The sequence below is a fragment of the Motacilla alba genome, chromosome 2 (genome assembly GCF_015832195.1).
Source record: "Motacilla alba alba isolate MOTALB_02 chromosome 2, Motacilla_alba_V1.0_pri, whole genome shotgun sequence".
Classification (NCBI taxonomy): Eukaryota; Metazoa; Chordata; class Aves; order Passeriformes; family Motacillidae; genus Motacilla; species Motacilla alba.
This window is the reverse complement of record NC_052017.1, coordinates 146,779,646-146,791,545: the sequence shown is the minus strand read 5'-3', so window position 1 is coordinate 146,791,545 and position 11,900 is coordinate 146,779,646. Positions and strand designations below refer to the sequence as shown.

Below are 11,900 nucleotides of genomic sequence, written 5' to 3'. Positions count from 1 at the left end.
TTCCATTGAGTACAAAATCAATTAAAACATTTTATATTCTTTTCAAAATACTTTTTAAAATGTATGAGATTCATCACCCAAAAAAATGTCTTGAAATAAAGAAAAAGAAACTGTGTTTGTAATTGAAGTGCTTATGAAATGATTTGAAGAGCAAAACACTGGAATCACAAGGATGTGGTGTAGGCACCTAAATCTTATCCAGCACCTACTTTATCTTGTAAACAGAAATTTGCTGGTGTTGATCCTTATCTTTTACAGGGCAGGGAAAAATAAATTAATATTGAATAAAAAGTTCTTGTTTTCCTCTATGGAGTGAAAAGGCCATTGAATCTTCTCTCTGACAGTCAGGCAGCAGCAGTCTTTCATTTTACTTGCAGCAACTGGATGTCACATCACTTCAGGGGATTAGACTCATTATGAACTTGTACACAGAACTGAGAAAATAACCTCATCTATCATGTAACAATCCCAATAATTATCTGTGCACCCGAAGCACTTCCCTTCCACCCACTTCTGCAGATGTTTCTGCATTTGAAAATACCAGCAAATTCCTATATTTGCAGAACAACACAGGTCAGCTTAGAGCATTGGCTCATCAAGATTAATATTCTCTTTGTTTTAGGGGTCAAGTGTAGGTTTTAAGAAGAGCCACAAATTATCCATATAACAACAGGGAAATTTCCTCCTGCCTTCTCTACTAGTTGACTTACATGTGAAAACAGGACAGGGAAATGAAAATCAGCTGGGTACTAACAGGACTTCTCTAAAGCAGGCACCATGAAAGTCACTCTGCTGGCACGGCCCATTCTCCATTGCCACTGCAATGATCCATCACATGTGACAAGCAGTTGGAAATGGGTCAGAATATTGACATGTCTGGGCTGGTTTGCTGGCATGTGACCCCCAAATACACCATTCTCCAGCTGGAAGACCTCTCAACAATCATGAGTGGTACATTCCTCACCTTAACCATGGCAAAAGCTAAAAAATGGCTCTGAAAACCCTGAACCCCAGGGAAACACTCTTTTCCTTGAGAAAGGGGTGTTTGAGCCAACAGTCCTGGCTTTATAGTGGCACTGCTGCTTGCCTGCAAAGTCTGTGGAGTGCCTTGCCATATGTGAAACAAACCCTGGGATGTCAGTGAACTCCTTACCCAGGTAAAGGTCTCATTGACATTGATGGCCACTTGGTCAAAGATGGTGCTTCACTGGGATATGGGAGATGTAAAAATATCTTCATTCTGCTCAAGTCCACCCACATTTGGTATGACAGTTATAAGGGAAGTAAAAAATGATGCAAATATTAAATAGGGGAATAAAATTAGAAAAAAGAAATATAAGTGATACTTAAAAAGCAAATGGCTGTCTTTATGAGAAACCTCAGCGACTGTTTACTTGAAAATATAAAATTTGTTGTTCTCTTTAACTAGCTGTTAACTAGTAAATATAAAATTATTTAAGTTTCAGAGGATTTAGATAGTCAGTTTATGCTTTTTGTGTCTGACACATACAACCGCTATGCAAATTGGCATCATACAAATGTTTATCTACATTAAAACCACCTGAGAATTAAAACCTTCTGCACTATGAATTTCTCCAGAATTAACAATATTGTAATTCCCACTTTCCTCCTCCATCTTATTCAGTGTGGAGTGTGCTGAGGCCACCACGTGTTTTTAACATTGGTTGAGAACTGTTTATATCTGCAGAATAGTGAACCCAAAATTTTATGGACTCACATCAGACAAGGTATCTTCACAAAGAACACCCCATGGATGCTGATAAAAATCAATAAACCATATTGGAATTAATAAATTGTGAAGGGCAGGTTTTATAACCCTGAGTGTACACTGCATATGTCAAGGAGACATCTTCCAACAGCTGCAGCCTCTCCTGAGAGGGTTTGGCAGGGCTTATGTGGCACTTTCAGTCAGATCAGTCAGGAGTGAATACAAAGTCTGGTCTCACCAGCAGAAGAGTCAGAGGCAGTTTAAAGTAAGCAGAATGCCATTGAATGTGGTTACATTGCTATAGGTAGGATGGAAATAGATATTCATATCTATTTGGGGAAAAAAAGGCTCAAACGGGTGTTAAAAGCTACCAGTCCTGGCAATGGACATGAAATGTGTCTCGGTGGTTATTTAAAAATATATATATGGGAAAGAGAGAGAGAGACTGCTATTACAGGCAAGTACTGGGGTTTTTTTTAGCTCTGGCATTAATTTTTCACCCTGTGTTCCTTCTTTTCAATTTCTAGGAAGAAAAGAAACTGATATAACCATGCAAATGTCCCTGTGCTCTGCCTCCAGCTATAAGCTTAAGAATTAAAAGCTTGACAACGCTGAGTTGTAGACAACACCCCTTCAATACTTTCTGGCTCAGTGGCTCTGTGAAAACCTCTTTGAAGGTGCAGCTCTTCAAAAAGGCTCTGCAGCAGCACAACCGAAATGTTTGCTGCTAAATATAGAAATGCACTTGCTCTGAGCAAGGCTGGTTTGCTTCAGGTTCACCTTCGGAGCTGCATTTGTAGATACAGTATGGATTTTGAGGAGAAAAAGTGAGAGGTAGGAGCAAGAAAGCAAAGAATTAGACAGTAAGAGTGCCTGTTGAGGGGGGAAAGGCTCTGACTAGTTAAGCTGGGCTGCAAGTCAACAATTTGATGTGGCCATGGAAAAAGGCAAACACATGATAAGACATATTAGTCAGAGGAGGGGATTAATTCACCGTAGCCAGATGCAAACCCTATGACTAAAAACGCTGGTGAAATACTGTCTGAATGCACTGTGCACAGCTCTCCACACCAAATTTGAAGGAATACATGATCAGAGCAGAAGGAGTGGAGGAATAATAGGAATTATTATGTGGGAAGGCAGGCAGAGGTCAGTGAAAGCTGGGGTTGGGGTCTGATAGAACCAAGTCTTAGGGCAATAATCCTTGATGGAGCAATCTTCTTTTAAACTGTTCCTACCCCTTTTTCCCCACTGGAAAACAGCCCTTTTCAGATAGTTGCAAGCAGGTGATAGTTCCCTGTGTTATTTTTCTTTTTGAGGAAGCCTTGTACTCTCAGCTGTGATTGTGTCTGGGTCTGGCAGCAGACATTTTAAGGCAGGTGAAAAAAATGAAGCTGCTTCAAGCATTCACATTTCTCACCACTATTTCATATCAGATCCCCTTCTTGGGCAGCAGCAGAGTTTTCAATCTGTTGAAGGAAAAAGGATGGAGCAAGTGACCTCCAAGAGAAATGAAAAACAGAATTTCTGGGCATTTTTTTCCTGTTTAATAGAGAAACCTTGACAAATGAGAGAGATAGGCAATCACCAAACACATGAAGTTCAACAAGGGCAAGTGCCAAATTCTGCAGCTGGGATGGGGATAGCCATGGAAGTACTATTAAGGAGTGTTTTTACAAAACAATGTACTTTGTGGCTGGGTGGTTGGTTGGGTTTTGGGGGTTTTTTTGGTCTCTTCACTTCTTCAGCTTATTTTGGTATTTGTCATGAACAAAAAGTTCCATCACAATTAGTTGCCTTGGCTACTAATGATTTTCTTTATTCATAGATTTCTCCTCGTATTTAAACATAGCACCTAATCTGTCTGCTTTGTGTTGCTTAATGTGACAAGGCCCAAAGCCACAGTGAGACAGTGAGCTGCTGGTTGCAGCTTTGATGACACTAATGGCATCTTCAGCTTGCTCTTGCGGAGGTGGTGTTTTTTTCTGGGAGCAATGTTTAGCAGAGGGACTTGATGAGATCACATTGAACCTCGCACTCTGTTGGCAGCGCAGCATGGGAGGAACAATTCTGGATCTGCTGTCTGATCAAAGAACTGAGGGGAGCTAAGTCTGTGTGCAGGTGTCTGCTACTTGTTGCTCACAAGGTCATGGATTTCTGCTCTGAGTTACAAACAACAGGGAAAAGGAGATGGTCAGCAGTGCCGGCTCCCCACAGTGCCAGCCCCCCACAGTGTCTTCGAGCAGATCCTGATATCTGTATGAACAGTGCAGTCATTTCCAAGGGGAAATCAAGTTAGCTGACAGGACATGTATGCTCATTGTGATTAAATCCATGTCACACCAAATGTCTGTAACCAGACCATCGTGCCAGGGTCCTCTGGACAGGCCAGAGGTTTTATCCAATGATCAATTCCCTGTCTTGGAGCTGTGTACCCAAGGGAACAAATATTATTGTGATTAATGTCCAGGTTAACTTGGTATTAGTTACGGGAAGGAAAGATCACTAAGGAGTTATGGCCTGATGTTTTCAGTGGAAGAGAGACTGAGGGAAGAGTTTGTGTATTCATGTACCTACAGTTAGTTTTCTACCTTGGTGAAGTGACACTAGCCCCAGAAGGGAGACACAGATGTCGTTCCAGCTGAAGTCAGTAGGAACCAGGGAGTCTTGGTGCCTTAGGAAATGAAACCGTTTAATCTTAGCAAAGGGAGGTGAAAACAAACGAGACAGCATCTTTTCTTCAAATGAGTAAGACAAAAGTTGCTCAGCTGGTGCCTGGGACCTCCTGCCAGCAGCACCTGTGTCACCAGCTCTGTGCCTTGGCTTTGTGCAGCTCCAGCTTCACATCATTTGAAGAAAAGTGTGAAAAAGCTTTCTGTGCAGTTTTTGTCTGCTGGGTGAAATCATTACCACTAGAGTAGGCAGGAGCAGTGTAAAGGCTTTCCTACCTCTGTGACATTTCTGCATCACTAATACAACTCATTCTTCATGCTTAGGAATAAACGCAACATTTTGGTGAACAGAAGCAGAGACTGCAACACCCAGACCCTGGAGCGATGTTCAAGATGACATCTGCTGCTTCAGGTAAGTCCTGGTGTTCTGTCTGTCCCTTCCAGAGTAGGTGTGGGGAAATTGTGCATCCAGGTAGAAGCAAAGCCTCGGGGATGTAGAGGCTTCATACCTGCTCCTCCTGATTTCCTGTCTTCACTCCTTAATCAATTGGGACAACAAGGCCCTTTCTCTGGGCAATTCAGTTCAAGGCCAGGTTGGATGGGGCTTTGAGACACCTGGTGAAGTAGGTGCTGTTCTTGCCCCCACTGGAAGTTGGAATTAGATGACATTTAGGGTCCTTTTTTAACACAAACCATTCTAAGATTCTATGATTTGGGTGCCTATGGTCAGATAGGACAAAGCCAGGACCAAAGCATATGTCAGTCTTTATCCTGTGGCATAAATATGTTTCTGCTCTGAACTGCTGTGAAATGTAAATGCACATAATTGCTTTTAAAGAAATGTTTTTGTGCAGGTGTAAAAGAAACCTTAATGCCTGCAGCATTGCACTTGTGATGAGCAGCTCTTTCAATAACTAAACAACAATTTATATATGTACCCAAGGAAAGAAGGCTAGTAATAAGTTAGTGACAAGCTTTTAGGAGATTAATATATGTACATTAGGTTAAATATACTTTAATTTTAAAAACACTCAGGCTGCATCTTTCTATGGAGCATGTTATTAAAATTGACATGATAGACTATTAACTACAGTACAGAAGTACACTCATGTCATAATTCATGCTTTATTATCCAACTACAGGTAAGTACATAAAAATTCAACGTACTGTATTGCATCTTATTTGGATTGCTGTTCCAGTGAAATATAAAGTGTCACCGATAGATTTGCTCCAGTAGTAATTCCATAGTAAATTACAAACAAACTCAGTGAAGCAAATCCTCTTGCAATTTATTTAACATGATATTTTTCATTTATATTCAAGGTACATTTTTGCAAATATGCTACCTCTTTCAAAGAGAAAAAAAAAAAAAAAACTCCAACCAACTCAACACTTAATCTCTCAGGAGGACTGAATTAAATAGCTACTGACCTAGAACCTCTGCATTTAAATAAGCTTCAAGAGAGTGCCCTTCATGTATTGTGTTTAAAGATAAAGACTACAAGAGAGCACACATAAGAACCACCACAGCAAAGGGCTGCCTGGTTCATGGCCCCAGGGAAGTTCAGAGAAAGGATAATTCAAACATAACAAGTGCCAAGGGAGTCTTTCCCTCCTCGTGTGTAGCAGTCACTAACCTGACTGACTTCATCCAGATCATTGTACTCAGCAGCTTCATCTATCCCCTGTAAACATCTGTAAACCCCACATGGACATTTTCCCAATTTTAGGTACAGCTATGTCCTGTGGCAATAAGTTGGTCATTTGGTTATGAGCTTTCTGAAAAAGTACCTTCAGTGGTTTGCTTTAAGTCTACTGCTTCACCATTTCAGGTGGTGGTTTTAATCAAAAAACCTTTTACAATGAGAAACAGAAAATACATACTACCAATTAATTTTCCCCTACCCATTCATGATTTTTGTTTTTCTTCAGGTGTCATGTTTCATAGAATCATAGAAACAGAATGATTTGTGTTGGAATGGACTTTTAACAACTTCTCCTTCCAACCCCTCTGCCATGGGCAGGGACACTTTCCACTATCCCAGGTTGCTTAAAGCCCCATCCAACCTGGCCTGAAACAATTTCAGAGATGGGGCAGCCACAACTTCTGTGTGAAACCTGTTCCAGTGCCTCACCACTCTCTGGATAAAGAATTACTTCCTAATATCTAATCTAAATCTACCATCTTTCTGTTTAAAGTCATTCCCTCTTGTCCTTATCAAAAATCCCTATCAATCTCTCCTGTGGCCCCTTTAGGCACTGCTAGGACACCATAAGATCTCCCCTAAACCTTATCTTCTCCAGGCTGGACAATCCCAAATTTTCTTCTGTTAAAGTGTACTCTTGTATAATTCAAGTATTCCTTTTGCTGTTCCTGGCATTCTTGGGAGTTTAAAGGAGAAGATATGAGGGCAGATAGATATCAGTGCAGACTGGCACTGATTGTCCATGAAATAGCTGCAGTGCACTTACAGATAAAAAGTAGTTTTTCTCCAAGAAGTGCTGTACCAAATGGAAAGATGGCTATGGGCACAATTTTTCACCCATAAAGAGATGAGGTCTTTATCATACTCCTGTTTTAAATATCTGGGTAATATAGTCTAGGTAAGAACATTACAGTTAAGTAGGGATTAAATGAGACCATGAATTTGCAAAAATTATTGTCTCTAAAAACAGCTTAACAAAAACATTTTACAGATCAAAAGAAATATGTACTCTCCCCACACATCCCTGTCCCCCCCCAACACCCTACTGAGGAACCTGAGAGATCAGCTTCAATGGCTCATCTTGATGTAGATGAAGCAGCAACTTGCTGTTTTGGAGCTACATTGATAAGAACCTTGTAAAGCATGCTCCACAAATCATCACCAGATACCATAAATGGTTTTTGGCAACCCTGGCTGTTTGAAATAGCAATTTTGCAAAATAAATCCTGAGTTTATAACTAATGAGAAGTGTTGAACTGATAAGGTAAAGCCTGTGGTCCCGTCTGTGGCTGTGCTGATCAGCCAGTTGTAAAGTCAGCTGCAGTACTGCTTTCTGAGATCTGTGGAAATTAAGTGCCAAAATCCCAAAAGAATTCCATTGCAAATAGGCATTCCAACTTCCTTGGTTGTCTGGAAAATCCCATTCTTGGACCTTTACATCAGTAATACATTTTTTTCTGTGTTAAGCTGAATACAGAAATGAGCTGTGCACATTTATTTGCGAAAAAATATAAAAAGCTGTCAGAAAAGTATGCAGACAACTAGTTAATCTCTGTCCTTAGAGACATACTTTTAATGTTCATTTATTTATTTAAGAAATGTTCATTTGTGTATGTACAGTAATATCATTATAACCCACTCAATTCAATTAGCAGCACCATGAAAAAGAGATGGAGGTTTTTGTTTGATTCAATTGTAAGCAAATGAAGCAATAATAAACTCCCAATTAGTACTGAGGAAAATAGGCTGAAAGATTTTTTTTCCTAACATTTCACTGTAAACAAAAATGTGTGGCTGTTATTCAAGAGGAAGGAAAATACAATTTGAAGACACTTTAAAACTTCAGTGATTAATGTCATGCCAAGTGACTCATTAAAATTCCCATAAAAATATGACTGTGGAAAAGAATTCTCTTCTGAAGAAAAATCAAATGTAATTAAGAAGAGGGAAAGAAAAGAACAGAAGAATTGCCGAACAAAATCAAGCTAAACTCATCTGCCACAGAATACTTTTCGAGGGGTACAACCAGACCCTTACTGAGGAGATCAGGCTGGCACTCAGAAGGAGCTCACCGAGGTCACAGTTTTGATACAAACAATTTGTGTGACATCTGTCAAATTGCTTATTGGTGTCCAGTGTCTCAGGAATCAAGTGGAGATGACAACAATTCCCTTCTCCCACCTTTGAAGATCTTGCTGATTTTGATTTGCTTTTGGTGGGAAATGTGTAGGAGATTCAGGAGCAGGAGCTGGCAAGATTAGAAGCACCTTTCTTGTAGTTTAGTGGGGCAAAAAGTGGCTTGGTTGCAAGGTGATAGGACCTCTTCCTGCCAACAACAGGTTCTGATCATCAGATCTCCAAGTATCACATTCCCCCTCCTATAATAAGGGTTTCATTCGTATTCAATATATTCACAAGCCTGTCCTGTAGCATTACAGCTTGAACTGATGCTGGGCTGGTGACCTGCTCTGCTGATTGTCCTTCAGGGCTCTCAGCCCTTCCTGGTGTCACCGCTGCCAGGGAGCACCTGGCAGGACCAGGTTTTGTCAGGAGCCTGGCACTGATATCTCCTGCTCTGAACACTCAGATTTTTGCACCAAGGCCCCCAGCAGTTGGTAGAAGGTTTGACTTTAATCATGTTGTTCAGCATACATGCTAATTCGTGTCTGACTTCAGCAGGCTGTATTCTATTTTTGAACCAGGAAACATATCTTACTAAGGTGACAGGTGGTCTGGCACAGCAGAGACAAGTCTGTTGCTTTTGGTTAAAAAAACCCCAAACAATAAAAATTTATGTTGATTTCAGCATTTCCTCCTTGTTTTGTGAATCATCCAGTCTTACTATCCTTGGAAAAATGGGGATCACATTTGATTTCCCACTGGTTTGGATTTTTAGTTTTTTGGGGGTTTTTTTGTTTCTGAAAAGAAAAACAAAACCTATTTTATAGGTGGTATGATGTACTGCAGATGTCATGTGAGGGCTCAATATGGGAGAAGTGCTTAGAGAATTCAGACTGCAAACAGAAAGGGGAGAAAGAGAGGGACCAAGTGCTATTTATAGCCTACATTCAATTCATCTGGGCTAAGTATTGTGACTAATTGTGTCCAGTGGCAGTGGACCTTGGCACTTGGACTGGAAAGCCTAAACTGAGCTATTCACAGTGCTCTTGAACAGATACATCATGACCTTTGTATGTCTATACAAAGCAGCTTTCGCTGGCTGCCTGCTATGGCCCCAGGACTCTCAAGCTACAGCTAACACCAGCCAAGGTCTGTTGTTGGCCACTGAGGTCAAGCATATGGCACAAACCATGCTCTGAGACACGTGCCTGCCTCCAAAAAGCTGTTTCAACATGATCCTGGCTGCGACAGTCCCTGCATCCTTCCTGGGCACTGGCTAGGAGAGCTTGTCACAGTCTGCAAGCCCACTGGGGTCATGATGAATGTTGAACTGCCTGGGATGATCGGAGCGCTGAAGTGCTCTGTAATAAGAAAAGTCATTTAGCTGTCAGACCAGAAGAAGTGGCAGCTTAGATACTGATCTTGAGGCCAGATATGGTTGACACAAATAACTCATGCCCCTTGTAAAGTGAAGTTTTCCTTCATTAAACATAGATGCATGCAGTGCAGTGTTCAGCGGTTTGCTCTTTTATATCCAGGCTCTGATTGTTTTATTTTTATCCTTTAAGAGAAATCAGATGTTAGAGAGGAAGCTATTCTTAGGCTGACTGTGCAAAGTGATCAAGCCAAGCATATCCATATAAGACAGCTGCTGGCAAATGCCAGTCTCGGGCTGTGCTTTCATTGCAGAAGCAGCAGTGTGAGTGCTGGGCATGCAGACATGGCACCCTTGGGGAATAACAGAGGAGCTGTCATCATGCTTGTGGTTCTCATCTCAGGTCCTTGGCAGTGTAGGAGTCTCTTTATACCAATAATTCATATGAGAAAATGAATTTCTTGATGTCAGTGCCTCCTCTGCACACCCTTGCTGTGGAGGCTGGATGTACCCATGCTCGCCCCAAGGTGATAAATTGTGCCTGATGATGCTTCCTCAAATTAGTCAGAAGTCTCTGCTCCACAGTGCCAGGTTGGTGAGCACAGACCCAGCAAAGAAAGTGGAATCAACAACGGTCTGATGGAGCTCAGGCTCTGTTCCCCACTTGCCTACATCTCATCAAGGTGAAGTCTGTGACATCCTGGAGACCCACTGCTCTTCTCTGCTCTGGGCAGGAGCAAATCCCTAAGGATTTGCAGCCCAGAGCGGTGGGGAAATGAACTCTGTCAGACAGATTTTGCGTCCGAGATGGACTTGAAATGCTCATAAAAGGCCAGGCTTATGGTGGCAATAGTTCCAGGATCCCTCTGCAGCTCTGGGCTAGATGTTGTTTCCCTGTGATGAAATATAGAGGTTAATTGTTCCTTTTGCCTGTTTGGGGTACACTCCATCTTTTCTCGTGTGCCCATACATTCTCTAGCCCAATGAACCTACTCTATAGCCCAATGAAGCTTTGTTCTCATTCTGAGATCAGGCTGGATGGGCTCTGAGCAGCCTGGTCTAGTGGAAGGTGTCCCTGTCCGTGGCAGGGGGCTTGGAACAAGATGACCTTTAAGGTCCCTTGCAATCTAGGATTCTATCATTCTATGATTTGTGGTGTTTAAGTATCGCTGCACCGAGAAGAAATCCAACAACAAATGTGAGAATCTGTCCCCAGGCACTGGGAATGGGCTTTGTGCAACATCTGGGGTCTGGTTGACCCACCCTGTCCCACCTCAGGGTTGTGAGACCAAACACCTCCTGCACACCAGTGTCATGGAACAGTCTGTCACTATGTGCGTGGTGCAGCCCAAGGGATGTTGTGGCTGGCCTGGGAGTCTCAACACTGAAGCAAACAATTGGTACTGGTCCTCAGAGTCTATAAAAATTAAGTGTTCTTGGTTCTCTTGCTCCTGAAGAATCACTGATGATATCATGCCCTGTTTCTGAGCTAATCATAATGAATCAAGTCAGCTTAGGTGAAGGTAATTAAAAATATTAGTACTTCAGCAAGCCCACACAGGGCCATATAAAGGGTCTTAGGTATTTTTTTACTAGAATTTCCATTGCTTTGGCTGTTTTTTTTTTATTAAACTCATCATAGCAGCAAATCAGGCAGGTAAATGTGGTTGTAAATTTGCTCAGAGACATGTTTAGCTTATAAAATACAGACTACTAGCTGTGAAGCTTTGTAATATTTCAAAACCATTGTTACTTTTTCATAAATTTAAAGGATTCTAGTTTTATTGAAATCTCTTTCTTTTTCAGCTGAAGATCTTCAGAGCCTCACCTCCATGGTTTAAAATCTTCTGCTAGAAACATGCAAAAAGGAGAGGGGAAAAAGAATGACAAAATAGGTAAAATAAAACAGAATAACGGAAAAACTGTAATAACTTGAATTTCTTTAGAGCTGAACATTATGTTTGTTACATTTAACAATGTAACACCTTTTACTTTGAACATTTAAGAATGCTTGTGAAAAATGCCATTAGTTGTGAGCAGTCTCATTCTGTCAGCACTTCTTTGCAAATAGTTTGAACTGGGTTTGACTGTGCTCCAGTAACACCTGTCTGCTTTGTGCTGCTAAGTGGTGAAACACTGGAGCTCAGGTGGTGCCCAGGAGGCAAGTGCTGAGCCAAGCCCAAATTATTGATGACATTTTTGTTAAGAGTCAGGCAAGGAGGGATCCAATGGCAGCAAACATGGGGAGCAGCAGCTCCGCAGTGCTGGATGTTCCTCAGGTCTGAGTCCATGGAGCA

General features: G+C 41.5%; 1 long non-coding RNA gene across 2 annotated transcripts; it reads left to right on the top strand.

Moving 5' to 3' along the window:
- The first annotated feature begins 1,937 nt into the window (after positions 1 to 1,937).
- On the top strand, positions 1,938 to 11,622 carry LOC119697907. Of its 2 annotated transcripts, none has more exons than XR_005255996.1 (3): positions 1,938 to 1,994; positions 4,726 to 4,813; positions 11,410 to 11,622. It is a non-coding gene; the product is annotated as an uncharacterized LOC119697907 (long non-coding RNA). The 2 variants fall into 2 exon arrangements; XR_005255997.1 differs by lacking the exon at positions 1,938 to 1,994 and adding an exon at positions 2,290 to 2,563.
- Positions 11,623 to 11,900: the final 278 nt, after the last annotated feature.